General features: G+C 60.6%; 1 long non-coding RNA gene across 2 annotated transcripts; it reads right to left on the bottom strand.

The window, feature by feature from the left end:
- Nucleotides 1-1481: 1481 nt before the first annotated feature.
- On the bottom strand, nt 1482-15446 carry LOC129200509 (uncharacterized). 2 transcript variants are annotated; one of them, XR_008574940.1, is made up of 7 exons: nt 15388-15446; nt 13686-13854; nt 6361-6630; nt 6060-6169; nt 4357-4525; nt 3161-3310; nt 1482-1764 (listed from the first exon to the last, which is right to left on the bottom strand). It is a non-coding gene; the product is annotated as an uncharacterized LOC129200509 (long non-coding RNA). The 2 variants fall into 2 exon arrangements; XR_008574941.1 differs by lacking the exons at nt 13686-13854; nt 15388-15446 and adding an exon at nt 7005-7164.
- Between the last annotated feature and the right edge of the window lie 952 nt (nt 15447-16398).

The following is a 16398-nucleotide window of genomic DNA, read 5'->3' on the forward strand; positions in this document are numbered from 1 at the left end:
GGGCTTGGCGTGCATTGGGGCGGAGTTTGCGTGAGGGGCAGAGTTTGCGTGAGGGGCGGGGCTTGGCATGCATCGGGGCGGAGTTTGCATGAGGGGCGGAGTTTGCATCAGGGCGGGGCTTGGCATGCACCGGGGGCGGAGTTTGTGTGGGGGCGGAGTTTGCGTGGGGGGGCTTGGCATGCATCAGGGCGGAGTTTGCCTGAGGGGCGGGGCTTGGCTTGCATCAGGGCGGAGTTTGCACCGGGGGCGGAGTTTCCATGAGGGGCGGGGCTTGGCGTGCGTGAGGGGCGGAGTTTGCGGGGGGGCGGAGTTTGCGGGGGGGGGGGGGGGCCGGAGTTTGGCATGGGTCAGGGGCGGAGCCAAGAAGCATCACTTTTGGATCCCGAGGATGCGAGCAATGTGACCTTGTTGAATACGTTAATACCCCCACACACACCTCCTCCCCTGCCCTCCATCACGGCCCCTCGCCCCCCCCCCGCAAAGGAAGCGCCAACGCAGCCGGCACGGCAAAAGAGACCGCAAGCGTTTATTCAGTCACACACAGAGCCGGTTCCGGGAGAGACTCCGCACCGGGGCTCGGGGCCCGGCCCTGGGGCACCTCGGCTGTCCTACCCAGAGCCACGCTCGCCAGTCCGGCGTGGAACAGACACACGGTCGGTCCGTCAGGCTGCTGGAGAGCTGGGCTGCTATGTGCAGGCTGCCGCCAAAACCGAGGAGCCAGCTGCAGGACGCTAGAAGAGAGGAGAAAAGGGGCAGCCAGCTGGATGGGGGGGGCGGCGGCGGCGAGCGAGAAAGCACGAGGCAAGGAAAGGGACGGCGAGTGAAGGACGGGGACGGGGAGCCTGACAGAGAGGGAGGAAGAAGCGGCAGGAAGAGAGGCAGCGGGACGGCGACCGACAAACCAGGACGGGGAGCGGGACAGAGAGGCAGAACGACCCTGGGCGGGCAGCGCCACGGCGAGGGAGGAAAAGAGAATAAGGGCAGGGAGCCGGACCGAGAGGTACGGCGAGGGACAGCGGCACGGGGAGCAGGACAGAGCAACAGAGAATAAAAAAAGGAAGCGGGAGCGTGAGAGAACCGGGCTGGGGAGCAGGGAGAAGGAGAGATAAAAGGAGAGAGCAACAGAGGGAAAGAGGACCGGGGAGCGGGACGCTGGGGCAGAGTGAGAACAAGAGGGGCAGGGAGCAGGACAGAGGGGCAGAGGCAGAAGGAGGACAGAGGGGCAGAGAGACAAAAGAGGGAGACGAGGACTGGGCAGAGGGGAGAGAAAGACGGGGGCAAGGAGCAGAGACACAAAGGTGCCAGGAAAAGGACGGTCAGATGGAGCGAGAAACAGGGTCGGGGAGCAGGACAAAAGGACAAAGAAAAAGGCGAGGAAGAAGGAAGGAAGGATAAAGGTGGGACAGGGAACGGGACATACGCAGTGAAACAAAGCAGGACAGAGAAGAGAGGACAGGGATTGAGGAACAGAGAGAGAGATGCAGGCTGGTACACAGAGACGGCGAAGGTAAGCAAAACCAGCGACAGGCAGGAGGACCTGGTTCTGACAACCCATCGCTCCCGGTGTCGCTTCCACGGCCTCAACAAATGCGACGTGCCGCAAGACAAGAGAATGGGAGAGTGAAAGCAAAGGCACGGGAAACTTAACGCTCTTAGTAATTTCACTGAGCATCACAGCTTACAGTTACTCAATGTCTTCCGGTGTCACAGGGTGAGGTACAACTGATTTCGTCTCCATATCTCTGGACAGAGCTTTTCTCATATCTGGGGGGGGGGGGGGAAGAAAAAAAAAAAAAAAAGATATTATAATACGACAGTCCTTGCACAAAGCCACGTTCAGCGAATTCTCTATTACAATAAGGTCGTTTCTAACCCAGAAGATTTCACAGAATCATAGAGTATCTCAAGTTGGAAGGGACCCATACGGATCACCGAGACCAAGCCCCCGCTCCACGCGGGACTACCTAAAACTAAACCGTGCGACTAAAAGCATCGTTCAGATGCTCCTTGAACTCCTGACAGGCTCGGTGGCTGCGACCGCTTCCCTGGGGAGCCTGTTCCGTGACTGACCGACCGCCCTCTCAGTGAAAAGCCTTTTCCCAACGTCCGGTCTGAACTTGCCCTGACGCAGCTTCGTCCCGTTTCCTCGGGTCCTAGTGCCGGTCACCGGAGAGAGCGGAGGTCAGCGCCTCCCCCTCGAGGAAGGTGTAGACTGCGATGAGGTCACCCCTCGGCCTTCCCTTCTCCAAGCTGAACAAACCGAGTGACCTCAGCCGCTCCCCCTAAGTCTTGCCTCGGAGACCTCTCGCCATCTCGGTCGCCCTCCTCCGCGCACGCTCCGAGAGCGTTGTTCGGCGGCACCGCTCTCGACCGGAACCTAACGCTGCACGTAACTCAACTGAGCGGAAAGGAAATGACGGGCTAAAGGGACAAATACACGATTTAAGGCAGCCGCAACGATGGCAGATGTCTGTCCGTAGCCCTTCTATTTATTTCACAGCGCTCCTGCGTATCAAACGAACGGTACCAGAGCAGAAAAGGTATACGGCGTGGCCACGTTACCCCTCGGGGAGGACGGCGAAAGGAGAGAAGATCTAGAAAGAGGAAGCAGCTGGTACTTCGCTTTTGGTAACAGAATTAACATCAACACGTTCCTTCCCTTTGAAATTGAAAACGCCACCCAATTCTCTGCCACTGTTGACCACCGACACTTGTAAATTTCTAGTGAAACAGCTGAGGAAAACAAAGTTTCAGGTCCCTGGCTAGGGGAAGAAACCAGGCAAGCGCCGCCGTTCCTTCCCCCCGACAACACTAGCAAAAAAAACCAGCCGCTGGGGGCGAGCGTTCCTCCGAAAGAAAAATCAGGTGAGAAACCGCATTTTTATTTTCAGCTTACCTACAGGATAAATGTCTTTGTAGTTGCTACAAAACGTGTAAACTGCACAAAGATTAAGTTTTGTAACCGATCTAAGGTTCAGTACGAAAAACTACCTAAAGGAGTACGCAAAGTCCCACTCATCAACAATTATCTGACCCTGTTTCATATTAAAAAAAAAAAAAAAAAAAAAAAAAAAAAAAGTAACGCTAATCACACAGACAAGCCCAGGAACCCTCAACATGAGAATCTTTCCGTTCAGCCGGAGGCAGAACGAGTACTTACCACGGGCATCCTCATCTGGCTCTCCGCTGCTAGCAGAGCGGCACGCCAACGCTGTCCGGTACACGCCGTAGTACGCCCAGCTGCTTCTACGTATTTACCGCCGCCTGATTTGATACTCTCACAAAGAGATCGACGAAAAAGCCACCCTTTCTTTGAAAAAATAAAAACCAAAACCACACAGTTAAGGAACGGTAGGCAAACGTATTTCTAAATCATAACCCACGGCTTGCAGGCAGACCAAGAGCAGCTCTGACGATGCGGTACGCTCATCAAACATCTTTCACGCAGGAATAACAGATGTACTCCTTTACCACGGGACGCAGCCGGCACAGGGACAAATTTCATGCTGGTTTTGTCACACGACCGTCCTTCTGCACCAGCCAGTGGGTTCAGAATTAAGGACAGGACAGGCTAAACGCTCACACGAGCCTCCTATCCGTAAGAAACTATTAAAAATAGAAAAAAAAACTTCCACGTTTTAGATCGCGTTGCCTTAGGGACTGCCTCCTTCAAAGCCTGCCTGTTGGGGGGGGGGGGGGGGGGGGGGGCGCGTGTGCGCGCACGCACGCGCGTGAGGCGTGGAAATCGGTCGCAGAATTCAGTTGCCTAACGAGAGACGGCCCTTCTCCTCGCAAGGCAAACGTTTCAAAACGTCGTACTCTTTTCCGATTTTACCGGCTGGTACTGGGGTTGCCCTACCAGCATGAGTTGGGGACCCGTCCCTCTGGGTCCGTGCGACGCCAAATTAAATATTCTGCAAGTAACCGAGCAGGAGATGGAAAGTAAGCTAAGATACTCTCTGCCGTACAACGTTTGTTCGCCATCGTCCCCGAGGGAATCGCACAAAGCCCACGCTTGCCGAACCGGTACGTCGGAGGCCCTACGGGAAACGGCGCTGACGTTTCGCCAAGCTCTTCTCCTGTCAAGAAGAGGACCTTTTCTGCGGCGTCCCTATTGGCGTTCGGCCTGCTTTCGGCTCATTCTGGCAGGTCAGCTTTCAGAGAAAGCCTGAGATTTCAAACCGCCAAGCAACATTCACCATTCTTGCTCTCTGACTACGGGGAATTTCAGCGAATCGGAACGCTACTTGGAGCCACGTTCCGGGTCTGTTTCGCCGCAAACCAAATATCTAAGCCACTGACCGGGCGCCCGTAGAAAAATTACTTTAAAAGATTAAAGACAAGCACAGTACTCACTTTTCTGAAATTTCTTCCGGTAGCGCCATCAATTTAGCGGCCGAACCCAGCCGTCGAAATTCCGGTGCAACGGAGCGAGCAGGAACGTGTCCGTGCCGCTCTTCCCTGGCCACAGAGCCTTCCGCTCTACCCGCTACTGCGAACGTACGGAGCATCGGCGCAGCAGCACCTGTGGAATAACGCACCGCCCACAGCTATACAGAAGAAGAATCCGAGACGACGGTAGAAGACCCCAGACCAAAAGTCACCGCGGGACTAAGGGACGCGCGGACAGCGCGCGAGGGGCGGGTGTCCGGGACCCAAGCGTGGAACGGCCCCGGGATTTCTTTGTTCGGGGTCCCTCTCTTTGGAGGCGCCCCGCCCGGGCCGATCCCGCTGCTGCACCTTTCAGTTACGTTAATTATTTTACAAAATCCGACACCCGGAGACTGCTGCCGGAAGCCTCGGGTCGAGCCCGGAGGAGGAGGAGGAGGAAGCGCGCCCGAGAAGAAGCGTGCGCGCGACACCGTGAACGGGGTGCGAACGCTGGGGCGGCAGCTGCTCCTCCTCAAACAGAGACAGAGAGAGAAAGAAGAGGGGGAAAGCCACAGGGTACAGAGGGCGGAAGTGGAAAAGAGGGGCCGGGAGCCGGACAGAGGGAGGTGGAGAAAGAGGCCGTCGGAAGGGAAGGGACGGGCTGCGGGGCAGAGGGGGACTTGCCAGCGCCAGGTTCGCGGTTCCACCCGATAATCGTAAAGGTCTCTGCCAACCTCGACGATTCGGTCGCTTTAAAAAACAATCGGGATCTCGAGGCGGACCGAGGGAGAGACGGAGAATATAAAAACGGTCGCGGCTAAGAGGGCAGAGAGGGAGGAATCGCGAGACAGGGAGAGGCAAGCCGGGCAGGGGAAAAAGTCCCGACAGGCTTCTGCAGCGACAGGGAGGAATTGAAGATTCGAGAGAGGGAGCTGGACAGAGAGAGAGACGGGGAAAGGTAAGACGGTGGCGAGCTACCGGGCAGAGAAGCAGAGTTTAATGCCGGGGACCGGGAGAGGGACAGAGAGGGAAGGAGAAAGGAACGAAGGGACGGGCTGCGGGGCAGACAGGGAGGAAGGAAGGAAGGAAGAAAGAGGGACAGGGAGCCAGACGAACCGCGACGGGGAAAGAAAAAGGTACCGACGGGCTAGGAGGCAGAGAGGGGAGACTTTAGAAAAACAGGGACGGGGAGCGAGACGGAGCCAGACCGAAAAAAGGAACCATAGCGACGGGTGCCGGGACAGAGAGGCGGGCCTTCAAAACGAGGGGCAGGGAAGAGGCTCAAGAGGGACGGAGAAAGAGAGAGACTCACGACGACTCGCTACGGAGCCGAGAAGGAAGACCTCGAACAACAGGAACGAGGAGCCGCACAGAGAGAGCCAGAGACGGCAGAAATACCGACGGGCTACAGGACCGAGGGGGAGGAATGCAGAAACAGTGGCTGGGGGCCGGACAGAGAGACAGGGAGAGAGAGAAGGAAACAATAGCCACGGGCTACGGGGCAGAGAGAGCGAGGACCTAAAAAAGGTGGGGACAGGCAGCCCGTCAGAGCGAGATGGAAAAAGAACATAGCGGGGAGCAGAAAGCAAACCAAAAAAACCCCACAGCGGGGTGGGAAAGCGAGGGGGGCAGAGGAGGGCCCGCGACGCAGAGGAGAGGCGATGGGGCCCCGCGGGCCCAGGACTCACCGCAGCTCTGGCTCTCGGCGCTGCCGGGAGAGCTTGCCAGCGCAGACGCTTCTTTCTCCTGCTCTCCGCCTTTCCTTTGCTGTCACTCCGGTCGCTCGGCTGTCCTCCGCCTAAGAGAATACACGGGTGTCTTACAGCTCCGAGGAGACGAGTCTGCCTAGATGAGTAGCCTGCCTCCCTGCCTCCCTCCCTGCCTCCCTCGGTACGCGGCCGCACCGTGCTTTGGATTACGCGTGGCGACCCTGCGGTGCCCGTCGGCAGCCTGACCTGCCGCGGAGCGCAACGAGGGATCTTTCCTCACCCGGCGAGGCAGGCGCTCTCTTGCCTGCAGCGGGAGGCAGCTGCCGGCCGGAGAGCCTTCCATCTCTTCTTCTTCTTCTTCTTCTTCTTCACCTTTCTCTGGCCATTCCAGCTTCCCTTAGGGCAGCTCCTGTCCACGGCCGGTAAGCGCTCCGCCGCCTGTCCCTTTTCGCCCCCACGCCACGAGGCGAGCCAGGCCAGGCACAGGCGAGGCGGGTGCAGTCGACGGCATCCCCAAGGGAGGGACGGGCAACCACGTCCTCAGCGCGGCCTGGGAGAGGGAAAGAAAAAGCAGTGGCCGTTACTACCGGAGGTCGGCCCTGGCCGGAGACCCTCCTCCTTCTGCAGGGGCTTCCGGAGACGCCGCTCTTTCCCCGCGCTGCTGCCGCTGCCGCCGCCGCCAGCACCCCTGTTCAGGAAGAAAGCGGCACAGGCGAGGGCCAGCTTGCCGCCTTCACGCCAGGGCTCGGGGGCGGCCTGGGGCTGCCGGACAGGCTTCCGGAGAGTCCGACCGGTAGCGCTCGTCTCGGGACACCGGGCAACGCCTCACCGCGCGCGCGCGCTCTCGTAGCACGGCCGCACCGCTGCTCGGGAGCGGCTGGAAGCCTGCAGAAAACCACTCGAAACCGGCAAAAAAACCCCAACCTCGCGCTCCTGCGAGAGCAAGTCGGGCTGTCCGGCAGCCACGTCCGCGAAAACGACGCCTCCCGGCACGCACCGGCAAGCGCCGCGTGGCAGCCATTAGAGTGCCGTAAGACTACACTTCCCGGCGTGCTCCGGGGAGCCAATATGGCCGACCAGCAGCCGCGTGCCCCAAGACTGCAACTCCCGGCGTGCCGCGGGAGGCAGCCTTCCACGCTTCCTGACCCTGCGGGGACACCGTCCCGTGCCCTCACCCCAAAGCCGACTCACCCGAAAGCCCCGCCGAGCCGCGACGGCAGCCCCGAGCTCCGCAGCGCGGCTCCGGGCTGGCGCCCCCCCCCCCGCCCCCGCCTCCCCTCAGCCACCTCCGAAAGGCGCGGACGCCCGCCGGCTCCGGGCAGCCCCCGCCGCGCGGCTCCGGACGGTCTCCCCGCCCGGTTCCGACACGGCGCGCACCCCCCCCACCCGCCGCACGGCTCCGGGCAGCCCCCCTCCCCTCTGTGACACGGACCCCGCCGCCCCCCCGCCTCTCCTCGGAGGCGGCACCGCTGCCGCCGCCCTCCTCGGGGCTTTCCCCGGGACCCGCCGGTCCGTCCCGCTGCCCCGCTCACCTTCTCCCTCCGTGCAGCCGCAGCCCGGCGGCGCCTCCGCTCCTCCCTCGGCTCACAGCAGCTCCTGCACACCGGCTGCCGGCAGCCGGTTCCGGGGAGGGGGCGTGGCGCTGCACTGCGCATGCGCGGCGCTGCCGCTGCAGTACCGAAATTTGGTCGCTAGGCGGCAGGACCGAGCGAGCATGCGCTGTGCGCTGCGTGAGGGGCGGGGCTTGGTGTGCGTCGGGGGCGGAGTTTGCGTGAGGGGCGGGGCTTGGCGTGCGTCGGGGGCGGAGTTTGCGTGAGGGGCGGGGTTTGCGTGCGTCGGGGGCGGAGTTTGCGTGAGGGGCGGAGTTTGCGTCGGGGGCGGGGCTTTGCGTGCGTCGGGGGCGGAGTTTGCGTGAGGGGCGGAGTTTGCGTCGGGGGCGGGGCTTGGCGTGCGTCGGGGGCGGAGTTTGCGTGAGGGGCGGAGTTTGCGTGAGGGGCGGAGTTTGCGTGAGGGGCGGAGTTTGCGTCGGGGGCGGGGCTTGGCGTGCGTCGGGGGCGGAGTTTGCGTGAGGGGCGGAGTTTGCGTCGGGGGCGGGGCTTGGCGTGCGTCGGGGGCGGAGTTTGCGTGAGGGGCGGAGTTTGCGTGAGGGGCGGAGTTTGCGTCGGGGGCGGGGCTTGGCGTGCGTCGCGGGCGGAGTTTGCGTCGGGGGCGGAGTTATCGTGAGGGGCGGGGCTTGGCGTGCGTCGGGGGCGGAGTTTGCGTGAGGGGCGGAGTTTGCGTCGGGGGCGGAGTTTGCGTGAGGGGCGGGGTTTGCGTGAGGGGCGGGGTTTGGCGTGCGTCGGGGGCGGAGTTTGCGTGAGGGGCGGAGTTATCGTGAGGGGCGGAGTTTGGCGTGCGTCGGGGGCGGTGTTTGCGTGAGGGGCGGGGCTTGGCTTGCATCGGGGCGGAGTTTGCGCCGGGGGCGGAGTTTACGTCAGGGGCGGGGCTTGGCTTGCGTCGGGGGCGGTGTTTGCGTGAGGGGCGGGGTTTGCGTGAGGGGCGGAGTTTGCGTGAGGGGCGGAGTTTCCATGAGGGGCGGGGCTTGGCGTGCGTCGGGGGCGGAGTTTGCGTGAGGGGCGGAGTTATCGTGAGGGGCGGAGTTTGGCATGCATCGGGGGCGGAGTTTGCGTGAGGGGAGGGCTTGGCGTGCGTCGGGGGCGGAGTTTGCGTGAGGGGCGGAGTTTGCGTCGGGGGCGGAGTTTGCGTGAGGGGCGGGGTTTGCGTCGGGGGCGGAGTTTGCGTGAGGGGCGGAGTTTGCGTGAGGGGCGGAGTTTGCGTCGGGGGCGGGGCTTGGCGTGCGTCGGGGCGGAGTTTGCGTGAGGGGCGGAGTTTGCATCGGGGGCGGAGTTTGCGTGAGGGGCGGAGTTTGCGTGAGGGGCGGAGTTTGCGTCGGGGGCGGGGCTTGGCGTGCGTCGGGGGCGGAGTTTGCGTGAGGGGCAGAGTTTGCATCGGGGCGGAGTTTGCGTGAGGGGCGGAGTTTGCGTCGGGGGCGGGGCTTGGCGTGCATCGGGGGCGGTGTTTGCGTGAGGGGCGGGGCTTAGCGTGCGTCGGGGGCGGAGTTTGCGTGAGGGGCGGAGTTATCGTGAGGGGTGGAGTTTGGCATGCATCGGGGGCGGAGTTTGCGTGAGGGGCGTGGCTTGGCTTGCGTCGGGGCGGAGTTTGCACCGGGGGCGGAGTTTGCATGAGGGGCGGGGTTTGCGTGAGGGGCGGAGTTTGCGTGAGGGGCGGAGTTTGCATGAGGGGCGGGGTTTGCGTGAGGGGCGGGGTTTGCGTGAGGGGCGGAGTTTGCGCCGGGGGCGGGGCTTGGCGTGCATCGGGGGCGGAGTTTGCGTGAGGGGCGGAGTTTGCGTGAGGGGCAGGGCTTGGCGTGCATTGGGGCGGAGTTTGCGTGAGGGGCAGAGTTTGCGTCGGGGCGGGGCTTGGCATGCATCGGGGCGGAGTTTGCATGAGGGGCGGAGTTTGCATCAGGGCGGGGCTTGGCATGCACCAGGGGCGGAGTTTGTGTGGGGGCGGAGTTTGCATGGGGGGGCTTGGCATGCATCAAGGCGGAGTTTGCCTGAGGGGCGGGGCTTGGCTTGCATCAGGGCGGAGTTTGCACCGGGGCGGAGTTTCCATGAGGGGCGGGGCTTGGCGTGCGTGAGGGGCGGAGTTTGCGGGGGGGCCGGAGTTTGCGGGGGGGGCGGAGTTTGCGGGGGGGGGGCCCCGCAAAGGAAGCGCCAACGCAGCCGGCACGGCAAAAGAGACCGCAAGCGTTTATTCAGTCACACACAGAGCCGGTTCCGGGAGAGACTCCGCACCGGGGCTCGGGGCCCGGCCCTGGGGCACCTCGGCTGTCCTACCCAGAGCCACGCTCGCCAGTCCGGCGTGGAACAGACACACGGTCGGTCCGTCAGGCTGCTGGAGAGCTGGGCTGCTATGTGCAGGCTGCCGCCAAAACCGAGGAGCCAGCTGCAGGACGCTAGAAGAGAGGAGAAAAGGGGCAGCCAGCTGGATGGGGGGGGCGGCGGCGGCGAGCGAGAAAGCACGAGGCAAGGAAAGGGACGGCGAGTGAAGGACGGGGAGCCTGACAGAGAGGGAGGAAGAAGCGGCAGGAAGAGAGGCAGCGGGACGGCGACCGACAAACCAGGACGGGGAGCGGGACAGAGAGGCAGAAACGACCCTGGGCGGGCAGCGCCACGGCGAGGGACGAAAAGAGAATAAGGGCAGGGAGCCGGACCGAGAGGTACGGCGAGGGACAGCGGCACGGGGAGCAGGACAGAGCAACAGAGAATAAAAAAAGGAAGCGGGAGCGTGAGAGAACCGGGCTGGGGAGCAGGGAGAAGGAGAGATAAAAGGAGAGAGCAACAGAGGGAAAGAGGACCGGGGAGCGGGACGCTGGGGCAGAGTGAGAACAAGAGGGGCAGGGAGCAGGACAGAGGGGCAGAGGCAGAAGGAGGACAGAGGGGCAGAGAGACAAAAGAGGGAGACGAGGACTGGGCAGAGGGGAGAGAAAGACGGGGGCAAGGAGCAGAGACACAAAGGTGCCAGGAAAAGGACGGTCAGATGGAGCGAGAAACAGGGTCGGGGAGCAGGACAAAAGGACAAAGAAAAAGGCGAGGAAGAAGGAAGGAAGGATAAAGGTGGGACAGGGAACGGGACATACGCAGTGAAACAAAGCAGGACAGAGAAGAGAGGACAGGGATTGAGGAACAGAGAGAGAGATGCAGGCTGGTACACAGAGACGGCGAAGGTAAGCAAAACCAGCGACAGGCAGGAGGACCTGGTTCTGACAACCCATCGCTCCCGGTGTCGCTTCCACGGCCTCAACAAATGCGACGTGCCGCAAGACAAGAGAATGGGAGAGTGAAAGCAAAGGCACGGGAAACTTAACGCTCTTAGTAATTTCACTGAGCATCACAGCTTACAGTTACTCAATGTCTTCCGGTGTCACAGGGTGAGGTACAACTGATTTCGTCTCCATATCTCTGGACAGAGCTTTTCTCATATCTGGGGGGGGGGGAGGGAAGAAAAAAAAAAAAAAGATATTCTAAGACGACAGTCCTTGCACAAAGCCACGTTCAGCGAATTCTCTATTACAATAAGGTCGTTTCTAACCCAGAAGATTTCACAGAATCATAGAGTATCTCAAGTTGGAAGGGACCCATACGGATCACCGAGACCAAGCCCCCGCTCCACGCGGGACTACCTAAAACTAAACCGTGCGACTAAGAGCATCGTTCAGATGCTCCTTGAACTCCTGACAGGCTCGGTGGCTGCGACCGCTTCCCTGGGGAGCCTGTTCCGTGACTGACCGACCGCCCTCTCAGTGAAAAGCCTTTTCCCAACGTCCGGTCTGAACTTGCCCTGACGCAGCTTCGTCCCGTTTCCTCGGGTCCTAGTGCCGGTCACCGGAGAGAGCGGAGGTCAGCGCCTCCCCCTCGAGGAAGGTGTAGACTGCGATGAGGTCACCCCTCGGCCTTCCCTTCTCCAAGCTGAACAAACCGAGTGACCTCAGCCGCTCCCCCTAAGTCTTGCCTCGGAGACCTCTCGCCATCTCGGTCGCCCTCCTCCGCGCACGCTCCGAGAGCGTTGTTCGGCGGCACCGCTCTCGACCGGAACCTAACGCTGCACGTAACTCAACTGAGCGGAAAGGAAATGACGGGCTAAAGGGACAAATACACGATTTAAGGCAGCCGCAACGATGGCAGATGTCTGTCCGTAGCCCTTCTATTTATTTCACAGCGCTCCTGCGTATCAAACGAACGGTACCAGAGCAGAAAAGGTATACGGCGTGGCCACGTTACCCCTCGGGGAGGACGGCGAAAGGAGAGAAGATCTAGAAAGAGGAAGCAGCTGGTACTTCGCTTTTGGTAACAGAATTAACATCAACACGTTCCTTCCCTTTGAAATTGAAAACGCCACCCAATTCTCTGCCACTGTTGACCACCGACACTTGTAAATTTCTAGTGAAACAGCTGAGGAAAACAAAGTTTCAGGTCCCTGGCTAGGGGAAGAAACCAGGCAAGCGCCGCCGTTCCTTCCCCCCGACAACACTAGCAAAAAAAACCAGCCGCTGGGGGCGAGCGTTCCTCCGAAAGAAAAATCAGGTGAGAAACCGCATTTTTATTTTCAGCTTACCTACAGGATAAATGTCTTTGTAGTTGCTACAAAACGTGTAAACTGCACAAAGATTAAGTTTTGTAACCGATCTAAGGTTCAGTACGAAAAACTACCTAAAGGAGTACGCAAAGTCCCACTCATCAACAATTATCTGACCCTGTTTCATATTAAAAAAAAAAAAAAAAAAAAAAAAAAAGTAACGCTAATCACACAGACAAGCCCAGGAACCCTCAACATGAGAATCTTTCCGTTCAGCCGGAGGCAGAACGAGTACTTACCACGGGCATCCTCATCTGGCTCTCCGCTGCTAGCAGAGCGGCACGCCAACGCTGTCCGGTACACGCCGTAGTACGCCCAGCTGCTTCTACGTATTTACCGCCGCCTGATTTGATACTCTCACAAAGAGATCGACGAAAAAGCCACCCTTTCTTTGAAAAAATAAAAACCAAAACCACACAGTTAAGGAACGGTAGGCGAACGTATTTCTAAATCATAACCCACGGCTTGCAGGCAGACCAAGAGCAGCTCTGACGATGCGGTACGCTCATCAAACATCTTTCACGCAGGAATAACAGATGTACTCCTTTACCACGGGACGCAGCCGGCACAGGGACAAATTTCATGCTGGTTTTGTCACACGACCGTCCTTCTGCACCAGCCAGTGGGTTCAGAATTAAGGACAGGACAGGCTAAACGCTCACACGAGCCTCCTATCCGTAAGAAACTATTAAAAATAGAAAAAAAAACTTCCACGTTTTAGATCGCGTTGCCTTAGGGACTGCCTCCTTCAAAGCCTGCCTGTTGGGGGGGGTGGGGGGGCGCGTGTGCGCGCACGCACGCGCGTGAGGCGTGGAAATCGGTCGCAGAATTCAGTTGCCTAACGAGAGACGGCCCTTCTCCTCGCAAGGCAAACGTTTCAAAACGTCGTACTCTTTTCCGATTTTACCGGCTGGTACTGGGGTTGCCCTACCAGCATGAGTTGGGGACCCGTCCCTCTGGGTCCGTGCGACGCCAAATTAAATATTCTGCAAGTAACCGAGCAGGAGATGGAAAGTAAGCTAAGATACTCTCTGCCGTACAAGGTTTGTTCGCCATCGTCCCCGAGGGAATCGCACAAAGCCCACGCTTGCCGAACCGGTACGTCGGAGGCCCTACGGGAAACGGCGCTGACGTTTCGCCAAGCTCTTCTCCTGTCAAGAAGAGGACCTTTTCTGCGGCATCCCTATTGGCGTTCGGCCTGCTTTCGGCTCATTCTGGCAGGTCAGCTTTCAGAGAAAGCCTGAGATTTCAAACCGCCAAGCAACATTCACCATTCTTGCTCTCTGACTACGGGGAATTTCAGCGAATCGGAACGCTACTTGGAGCCACGTTCCGGGTCTGTTTCGCCGCAAACCAAATATCTAAGCCACTGACCGGGCGCCCGTAGAAAAATTACTTTAAAAGATTAAAGACAAGCACAGTACTCACTTTTCTGAAATTTCTTCCGGTAGCGCCATCAATTTAGCGGCCGAACCCAGCCGTCGAAATTCCGGTGCAACGGAGCGAGCAGGAACGTGTCCGTGCCGCTCTTCCCTGGCCACAGAGCCTTCCGCTCTACCCGCTACTGCGAACGTACGGAGCATCGGCGCAGCAGCACCTGTGGAATAACGCACCGCCCACAGCTATACAGAAGAAGAATCCGAGACGACGGTAGAAGACCCCAGACCAAAAGTCACCGCGGGACTAAGGGACGCGCGGACAGCGCGCGAGGGGCGGGTGTCCGGGACCCAAGCGTGGAACGGCCCCGGGATTTCTTTGTTCGGGGTCCCTCTCTTTGGAGGCGCCCCGCCCGGGCCGATCCCGCTGCTGCACCTTTCAGTTACGTTAATTATTTTACAAAATCCGACACCCGGAGACTGCTGCCGGAAGCCTCGGGTCGAGCCCGGAGGAGGAGGAGGAGGAAGCGCGCCCGAGAAGAAGCGTGCGCGCGACACCGTGAACGGGGTGCGAACGCTGGGGCGGCAGCTGCTCCTCCTCAAACAGAGACAGAGAGAGAAAGAAGAGGGGGAAAGCCACAGGGTACAGAGGGCGGAAGTGGAAAAGAGGGGCCGGGAGCCGGACAGAGGGAGGTGGAGAAAGAGGCCGTCGGAAGGGAAGGGACGGGCTGCGGGGCAGAGGGGGACTTGCCAGCGCCAGGTTCGCGGTTCCACCCGATAATCGTAAAGGTCTCTGCCAACCTCGACGATTCGGTCGCTTTAAAAAACAATCGGGATCTCGAGGCGGACCGAGGGAGAGACGGAGAATATAAAAACGGTCGCGGCTAAGAGGGCAGAGAGGGAGGAATCGCGAGACAGGGAGAGGCAAGCCGGGCAGGGGAAAAAGTCCCGACAGGCTTCTGCAGCGACAGGGAGGAATTGAAGATTCGAGAGAGGGAGCTGGACAGAGAGAGAGACGGGGAAAGGTAAGACGGTGGCGAGCTACCGGGCAGAGAAGCAGAGTTTAATGCCGGGGACCGGGAGAGGGACAGAGAGGGAAGGAGAAAGGAACGAAGGGACGGGCTGCGGGGCAGACAGGGAGGAAGGAAGGAAGGAAGAAAGAGGGACAGGGAGCCAGACGAACCGCGACGGGGAAAGAAAAAGGTACCGACGGGCTAGGAGGCAGAGAGGGGAGACTTTAGAAAAACAGGGACGGGGAGCGAGACGGAGCCAGACCGAAAAAAGGAACCATAGCGACGGGTGCCGGGACAGAGAGGCGGGCCTTCAAAACGAGGGGCAGGGAAGAGGCTCAAGAGGGACGGAGAAAGAGAGAGACTCACGACGACTCGCTACGGAGCCGAGAAGGAAGACCTCGAACAACAGGAACGAGGAGCCGCACAGAGAGAGCCAGAGACGGCAGAAATACCGACGGGCTACAGGACCGAGGGGGAGGAATGCAGAAACAGTGGCTGGGGGCCGGACAGAGAGACAGGGAGAGAGAGAAGGAAACAATAGCCACGGGCTACGGGGCAGAGAGAGCGAGGACCTAAAAAAGGTGGGGACAGGCAGCCCGTCAGAGCGAGATGGAAAAAGAACATAGCGGGGAGCAGAAAGCAAACCAAAAAACCCCACAGCGGGGTGGGAAAGCGAGGGGGGCAGAGGAGGGCCCGCGACGCAGAGGAGAGGCGATGGGGCCCCGCGGGCCCAGGACTCACCGCAGCTCTGGCTCTCGGCGCTGCCGGGAGAGCTTGCCAGCGCAGACGCTTCTTTCCCCTGCTCTCCGCCTTTCCTTTGCTGTCACTCCGGTCGCTCGGCTGTCCTCCGCCTAAGAGAATACACGGGTGTCTTACAGCTCCGAGGAGACGAGTCTGCCTAGATGAGTAGCCTGCCTCCCTGCCTCCCTCCCTGCCTCCCTCGGTACGCGGCCGCACCGTGCTTTGGATTACGCGTGGCGACCCTGCGGTGCCCGTCGGCAGCCTGACCTGCCGCGGAGCGCAACGAGGGATCTTTCCTCACCCGGCGAGGCAGGCGCTCTCTTGCCTGCAGCGGGAGGCAGCTGCCGGCCGGAGAGCCTTCCATCTCTTCTTCTTCTTCTTCTTCTTCACCTTTCTCTGGCCATTCCAGCTTCCCTTAGGGCAGCTCCTGTCCACGGCCGGTAAGCGCTCCGCCGCCTGTCCCTTTTCGCCCCCACGCCACGAGGCGAGCCAGGCCAGGCACAGGCGAGGCGGGTGCAGTCGACGGCATCCCCAAGGGAGGGACGGGCAACCACGTCCTCAGCGCGGCCTGGGAGAGGGAAAGAAAAAGCAGTGGCCGTTACTACCGGAGGTCGGCCCTGGCCGGAGACCCTCCTCCTTCTGCAGGGGCTTCCGGAGACGCCGCTCTTTCCCCGCGCTGCTGCCGCTGCCGCCGCCGCCAGCACCCCTGTTCAGGAAGAAAGCGGCACAGGCGAGGGCCAGCTTGCCGCCTTCACGCCAGGGCTCGGGGGCGGCCTGGGGCTGCCGGACAGGCTTCCGGAGAGTCCGACCGGTAGCGCTCGTCTCGGGACACCGGGCAACGCCTCACCGCGCGCGCGCGCTCTCGTAGCACGGCCGCACCGCTGCTCGGGAGCGGCTGGAAGCCTGCAGAAAACCACTCGAAACCGGCAAAAAAACCCCAACCTCGCGCTCCTGCGAGAGCAAGTCGGGCTGTCCGGCAGCCACGTCCGCGAAAACGACGCCTCCCGGCAC

The sequence above is a fragment of the Grus americana genome, unplaced genomic scaffold, assembly GCF_028858705.1.
Source record: "Grus americana isolate bGruAme1 unplaced genomic scaffold, bGruAme1.mat scaffold_229, whole genome shotgun sequence".
Taxonomy (NCBI): Eukaryota; Metazoa; Chordata; class Aves; order Gruiformes; family Gruidae; genus Grus; species Grus americana.